Here is a 7,235-nt window from a genome sequence, read left to right on the forward strand (position 1 = left end):
GGAGGCTCCTCAGTGAGCTTATAAGTCAGAGCCAGAGGTGCGTCCTCCTGCGCAAACCACAGTGAGAGTCCTTGAAACAAACGCCCAGGTGAGCCCTCTTTAGCTACATTTCAGGACAGGTCCCTGCTCTTCGTGCTCCTTCATTAGGTCGGTTTGCTCACTGACCTTTGCCGCAGTCTTGGTTCTGCTTATTTTGGTTTGAGAAGAATCCAGTTGGACAAATTCACACAGCTTCATGCCTCAAGTGAGATGCAGGTCGGATGTCTGAACGTCTCCTGATCCACTGTTTGGATGAAATAAGGTAAAAGTGTCTCTGATTCTGTTGCATGTGAACTCTTCGGTTGAAACTTTTAAGACAAAAAAAAAACACTTCATAAGTATGATTAATATTCAAGCTGCTTGAATGAACAGAGTAATTTGCAAACATTAACAAAACCATGAATAACAGCTCCGTCTTTCCAGAGGAAGAACGTCTAATAATCATTTGGCTTTTGGGAGCACTTCATTAACCACAAACAAGAAATAAATGTTTGTTTCCCATGAAATTTTAATCAAGTCTTAGTATTTGTTTTCATTGTTTTCTCAGGATCAGGTGGTGGGTGAATCTTTTATCTTATCGTGCAACAAATCGAGGCCGTGGTCATTCATGATACTTCATCAGGTTTGTGAAAGAAATGCTTCAGTTAAGACCGACGTCCACTGAAGACTGAACACAGCTTCTAGAGTTGAGTTGAGATAACAGCTAACCCTGATACATGACCTTATTTCTAGTCGGTTATTTCAATTCTACTCAAATCTCCACCTTTTTTTTAAGAGGTCATATTATGCTAATTATCAATTTCATATTTTAATTTGAGGATCCTTGTAGAACAGGTTTACATACTCTAATTTTCAAAAAACACATTTTTCTGATATGGTGCATTGCTTCAGAACCCGTTTACACACTGTGTCTCAAACGCTCCGTTTTTAGCTACGGAGGGAGACATCTCGCCTCTGTTCAATCTTTGATGAGAGTTGCACTTGCAACATGGTTACTAGCTGCAGCTGCGTTATTTTTGATCACACTACCATGAGCCGAGCAAGGTAGCGTGATCAAAAATAATGCAGCTACAGCTAGTAACCATGGCTGCGGTACTGCTGCATATATTTTATAATGTACTGTATGTATATAAGTATTTATATAATGCCAGACTACAGCTTCTACGTCAGGCTGTGAGACTCCTCAGTTCATCCTCCGCTCTATAACACAGTTCAACCACCACCTGCTACACGTGCAGTGCTCTCCGTGATGAGTTAAGTAAACTTAGCGTGTGAAATAATTGGATTCCTCTTCTTACTTTTCCAGTATGCGTCACATAAATCATAAAACTGCCTTTTTCATTTTCTTTCATCTTCAGTCATTTCTTGCATTTTTTTGCTCTCAGCTCTTATGCGCTGAAATGTTTCATTAACAGCTGATCAATATCTTATCGAGTGGGATTTGACAAATACATGTTATGAGCCGGCGAGAAGGGGAAAAAAAGGCATTATTAAATTTTTCCAAGGCTGTGTGTGTTTATGAAACATTATAATAAATCCAAAGTTAATGAAAGCTCGTCTGTGTGTTGGAGAACGTGTGCTCGTCTTCGCTCCACCGACACATCACTGATTTCTATTAAGCCGTAACACTCAGCCCTAATGGCCGCAGAGTCTTTGTAATGACCACATATCGAGGCTTCATCCTCGGCAAAGCTTCACAGCCAGCTGATAATATTCCCCCACAATGCACCTGTCCTGCATTAGCGGCGCAGCACCGCAGTGGTACTGAACAGGACTTTTCTGATTAAACCATAAAGCTCTGTGTGCTCTGCAGCCTGAATACAAACACAGACAGGGATGATTTGCTGGGAACTGTTCTTGCTCCCTGCTGCCCTCTCGGTCAGGAGCTTCGCAGCAGAACCACAGTGTTGTTCTGTCGCTGTCGCTGGTGCACAGGTCCGTTAGTGCTCTGGCATGAATGATTTCCCAGGCGTGCAACGCAGTTTATACTGTTTTACTTTGCTTATATGTGGCGGACCCTGCCACCTCTCTAGCTTCAAACAGTGTTCTGGGACCTTATTCTCCCAGCTGTTTTTTTTCACTTATGCAAAATATAAATATTTCTGAGTTTGTATTATTACCTCATTAAAATTGTAAATATTCAAATTATGAGTTTGAATTTCTTCTCCAAAACTACATAGTGCCCCTTTAATATGTTCTCAGTCTAGTCACCATGTTAATATGTTCATATGACGAGGTGTTACAGGCTGTGTACCACATTGAAATTTCAACAAAACTGTTGAGAGATGGTGGTGGGATTACAGGCAACAAAGGCTGTTGCCTACAGCACGAGCCGTGAATGTTACCGACCAGATGGATTATTCCCCCGTCCTCCGAATGGCCTCTTGTGATCTGTCTGTTTTATCACCTGGCTCCCAAAATGTCCCATGTGTTCGGCTGGAAGGCCACAGCGAAGGATTCACATCGTTTTCAATCTCATCAAACCTGCGACCTCCAGCGCCCTGCAGGGAAAATCTGCTTTAGTTCAATTTTTCCATTTGTTTATTAAGCTATAGCTATTTTTCTTCTTTAATTTCTCACCAATCTGGACATCACCTGTAGTGTACAGTCCCAAATCAAGTCTAACATTAAGAAAACACAGGTGGTCATTCATAACAATCTAAATGTTTGTCGTCAGCGGTGCATGGATGTAATCATCAAATCAAATGTTATGGTAATCTGCCCATCAAATGAAAGCTTATCCAACATGAAAAGAAATTTACCATCTGGCAATTATGAAGTCCTCAAAGTTCTCAATTTCATGACAATCTGCTCATTCAGTGTTGGGCCTGATGGTGGTTTCATCACTGGGAACCATAAATATCCACATTTCACAGCAGTCCATGCCAAAGAGTCACGATCAGGCTCTGAGTCAGCGTCTCGCCCAGACAGATGAACTGAACTACAAACCTCACTGTCCTCTGGCCCGACTGCAGTGAAACTAAATCCCCATGAGGAGCAGGGCTTCACGGGACCAGCTGGGAAATGTTGGAGTGTGGAGAATGAATGTGTAACACCTCCTCCTCCCCTCAACAGCTCCTCTTCACTGGCCTTTGATCGAAGCAGCTCAACTGCCAACTGCTCGAGTGGAGCGGCTCACTGGCCAACAGCGGAGGGCTGTTTGGACCTGAACTAGTGTGAATGTGAAGGAGGATGTTGCTGAAAGGAGTGTGTGTCATCTGTGGGCATTCAGTCGACTGAGGGGGGCTGAAAACTGCTAAAATATATATATGTTTACATGCAGACAGGAGATTGTAAGTGGAGGTGCAAAACTAAGGGATCATGCATCACCTACTATAAGGCTGATGGACTGATGTCGTATCTAACGTTATAAATAAAGTGCTAACTGATCCATTGATCCACCATAGGTCAGTGTGCAGATTCAGTACCAGCAGGGGGCGATAGTGATGGGAACAACGGACGAACGCAATTCAAAGACCCAGAAAGTCCACATTTGAAGGCGGTTGAGGATGATGAGAGTTGATTAATAGTCGCACTCTATTTATATAAATATATATTATTCTTTCGGTATTGTTTGTTGTTCTGCACCTACAGACCACAGCAAATTCCTCATATGTCTAAACTTATTTGGCAATAACAGCGATTCTGATTCTTTGTGAAGTCCTGTGTGAGGCCATGATGTTCTCCTAAACCTAACCTTAGTGATTTCATTGCAACCAGACATTGAGACGTGCCCCCACCCTGAGTCTCAACCACCCAGGTTTCTAGACGGTCCAGCAGCTGCTGCACAACCCTGTTCGACCACTAGTTCATCCCCTCGACATTCAACCCCCATTTTTCATCCGCTGGCCTCGACCCGATCACCCAGCTAACACGAGCCCCTTTCTATCCTTCTCAAACCAACTCAAATAAAACTACTACTACTACTACTGCTTTACCATGGTGTGGTCTTTGTTAGTGACCACGGGAGTAATTGTATTTTTACTTGAGTATAGATTACCACCGCTGCTAATCTGTGTTGCCAAAGATATTTCTGAGAACATGTAACTGCTTTCTAGTTAATGTTCAGTTGCAAAGGGTTTCCTGTCGAGTTCTTCTGCAGCTGGTTTGGTTTAAACTGTCTGACAGGTCAACCTGGTTGTACAGAAGCAAATGTTCAGAGACGTGGTACAATTTCATGGCCTAGAAGTCAGGAGCTGCAGATGTCTTGTGAGGGTTCAAATCCCAAAGGCACGACTGTTGTTAACATCAGCCCAGAGATACCTGGACTGATGATGCTAGAAGACAGTTCGTAATGACCTTTTAAAATTCATGCTATCTGTTTTTGCATGCAGATCAGACGTCACGCATCCAAACCTAACACCGGCATTTACATTCAGCCAACAGTGTTCAGCATCAGTGAGGCTGAGAGCAGCAAAGTTAATGTCTGAGAATAGCTGATTGCATTTAGCGCGTCCTGTTGGAGCACTCTGAGTTTGCCTCCAGACTCCGCTCACTGAATCTTAAAGAACAGCTGGAGGTAATAAATAAAAGGCAGAGGGAGGAACGATCGATGTATAAAGTCTGGTGGTCCGATCCGAAATCTTATCATGCCCTGCTCTAAGTGCACACACACACACACACACACACACACACACACACACACACACACACACACACACGTGAGTGTGTCTGAGCAAAACATTCATGAATAAAACATGCAGACAGATGAAAGTTTGAGGTGCGGAGAAACTGAGGAGAGCTTTGAAAGTTTTTTAATCGACAGGGAGGGAAAATGACGGATGGTTTGTTTCGTGATTTTTTAGAAAGAAAGTTTTCTTTTTCCTCCCGAGAAAACAGTGAAATAACTTTACTGATGCTGATATTCTTTAATAATAATCTTCTGCCTTCAGTGCAGCAGTGAGAGAGATGCTTTAGTTGTTATCACGTGACTGTAGATTAAACTTAAACACGTGTGCAGGATGTCGAAGGATTTGGCAATCAGGCTGAAATGTTGCTGTACGTCCGATGGGGGGAGGAGAAGAAGACGTTTAGAGGAAGATAAATATAGGAAGCAGAAGAGGAAGACGAAGGGTTGAAGGAGTGAAATGCATTTGATGCTTCAATGAATGCTGTGATTTCATGGATGAGGTGACGGGAGGAATAAGTGAAGAGGGGGAGGAGGGAGTGGAGGCACAGTTTGTTGTTTCAGAAATCCAAAAATGTTTCGATACCCGAGATGACCGTGAGATGTTCGGGTGACGCCGAGCATTTAATGGAAGCTTTTATGAGAGGAGGAGGAGGAGTGATAATAACAGGGGGTAAACTGTGTGGTGGTCAACATCCAGCCTCAGAGTGGATGCTATTAGATAAGTCAATAAGTGGAGGTGGAGGAGGAGGAGGAGGAGGAGGAGCTGGAGGCAGGGACAGATGATGAAAGCGATGAAGAAAAGGTTGTGTGTTTAAAATACCTGGAGCTTAATCGACGTGCTGTTTGGATAGAAAAGATGATTTATTTAATGTGATGTTGAGGAGGAAAAGGCAGCGATGAGATGTAAAGGTTGTCGTATGCGGCGCCTCAGTGTCGAAGGTACATGATGTTTGCATTGAGGCTACAGCTAATGGACAGGAAGGATGAAGACGTGTGACAGAAGAGGAAGAGGAGCAGCACTGGAAGTGACATTTCTTGAAAGTGAGAACATTTTGTCCCCATTTCTTCAAAGACCTGTTCCTGTTCATTTATGTAAATCTATACAATGTCCTCAGTGGAGACACGAGAGAAGTCTTAATAGCAGCTGAAAGACGTGCGCCCTGTTTCCTTCACAGCAGGTGAGTGCAGCAGTAATCATGCTGCACATTCATGCACAAAATACATCGACGAGAACGAGCCTTTTGTACGCCACAGCAGACAGGAAATATAAAGAAATCATCAAACTGTTTTAATAAAGGGGATAAAACAAATGTCAACTCTGAAATCTACAAAGATTTTTCTTCTCCAGAAAAACACTCGATGTAAGAATACTGTTAAATGTGTTTACGTTATGACATTATGATGATTTCAGAGTGGTTAAGGACAAAGCAGCTTTTGAAAATACCACGCCAATTTAGGTTTCTGCAAACCGTGGAGAAGATTACTATTTTTTGCTTAAAATACCTGTTTTGGTCGCCACAAACATGTCTGGAAATTGTCCCGAGGTCTTTTTAAAAAATATCCAGCGGTGTCAGGTTTACAGATGTTGAATCACAGTCTCACACTGAGGTCACCGGCATGGTCGCCTTCTCAGCTGTAAGTCCTCCGACATCCCCTCCACCTCCTGATATGAACGTCAGGTCATAAACATGTAATGTGAACATGATATGACTTGGTTTTGTAGAAATGTCCATGTGGTACGCAGCCTGTGACACATAAACAGGTGAATGTGTCGGTGGTTTTCAGAAACATTAACTACCAGCATTGCAACGTTGCGAACACTTTATGTGTTTTGATATTGTGACGCAAACACACGATTACGTGCATTGCCACAACTTACAGGCAGCGTCGGTTATTACAAGCCAACAAGGCTGGCAACTGGTCCACTGCAGTCCAAGTCACACCGCTGCACCTGGGGATATTATATTATGTCACTAAAACCGCCGATTTTTCACGGGAGGTCGGACCATCTCCATCTGTGATCATGTCGACAAAACCAAACCATGATGTTTTCCTCACCCTTACAGAGTGTTTGTTGTTGCTGTTGTTGTTTCCTAAGTCTAAGCAGAGTCTAAGCAAATTCAACCTAAACAAACACAAAGTCTCAACATAAAGAAATGTATGTCTTAACTCATCTGTGTTTTGTTTTTTGTAATTGTGCGACTATTGTGTTTAATAATAATACATTTATTTTATATGGCGCTTTTCAAGGTCGTCATACATAAACATTGTTTCAAGAGGAGATATCTGCCAATTAAAAGTAAATAAGACGAAAAAAAATAATGGTTTAAGAAGCATTTGCTCGTCAGAAACAGACAGGTCCAACTCAGTTCCCATGATGCAGCTGGCCATGCAGTTTGTGTTTTCTAAAATGAATATGTGGTGTTTTGAAAATGAGCTAAACTCCTCGTTGGTAATGGAAAACAGGGATGTGTCATCTGAAGTGTTTACCCCTCTGAACACACAGTTAGTCATCCTGTTGTCCTGACACCTTCTGTATTGTCCCGAAAATCAACCCTGAAACTAC

This window comes from Pagrus pagrus (assembly GCF_965226575.1).
Source record: "Pagrus pagrus genome assembly, chromosome: 11".
Classification (NCBI taxonomy): Eukaryota; Metazoa; Chordata; class Actinopteri; order Spariformes; family Sparidae; genus Pagrus; species Pagrus pagrus.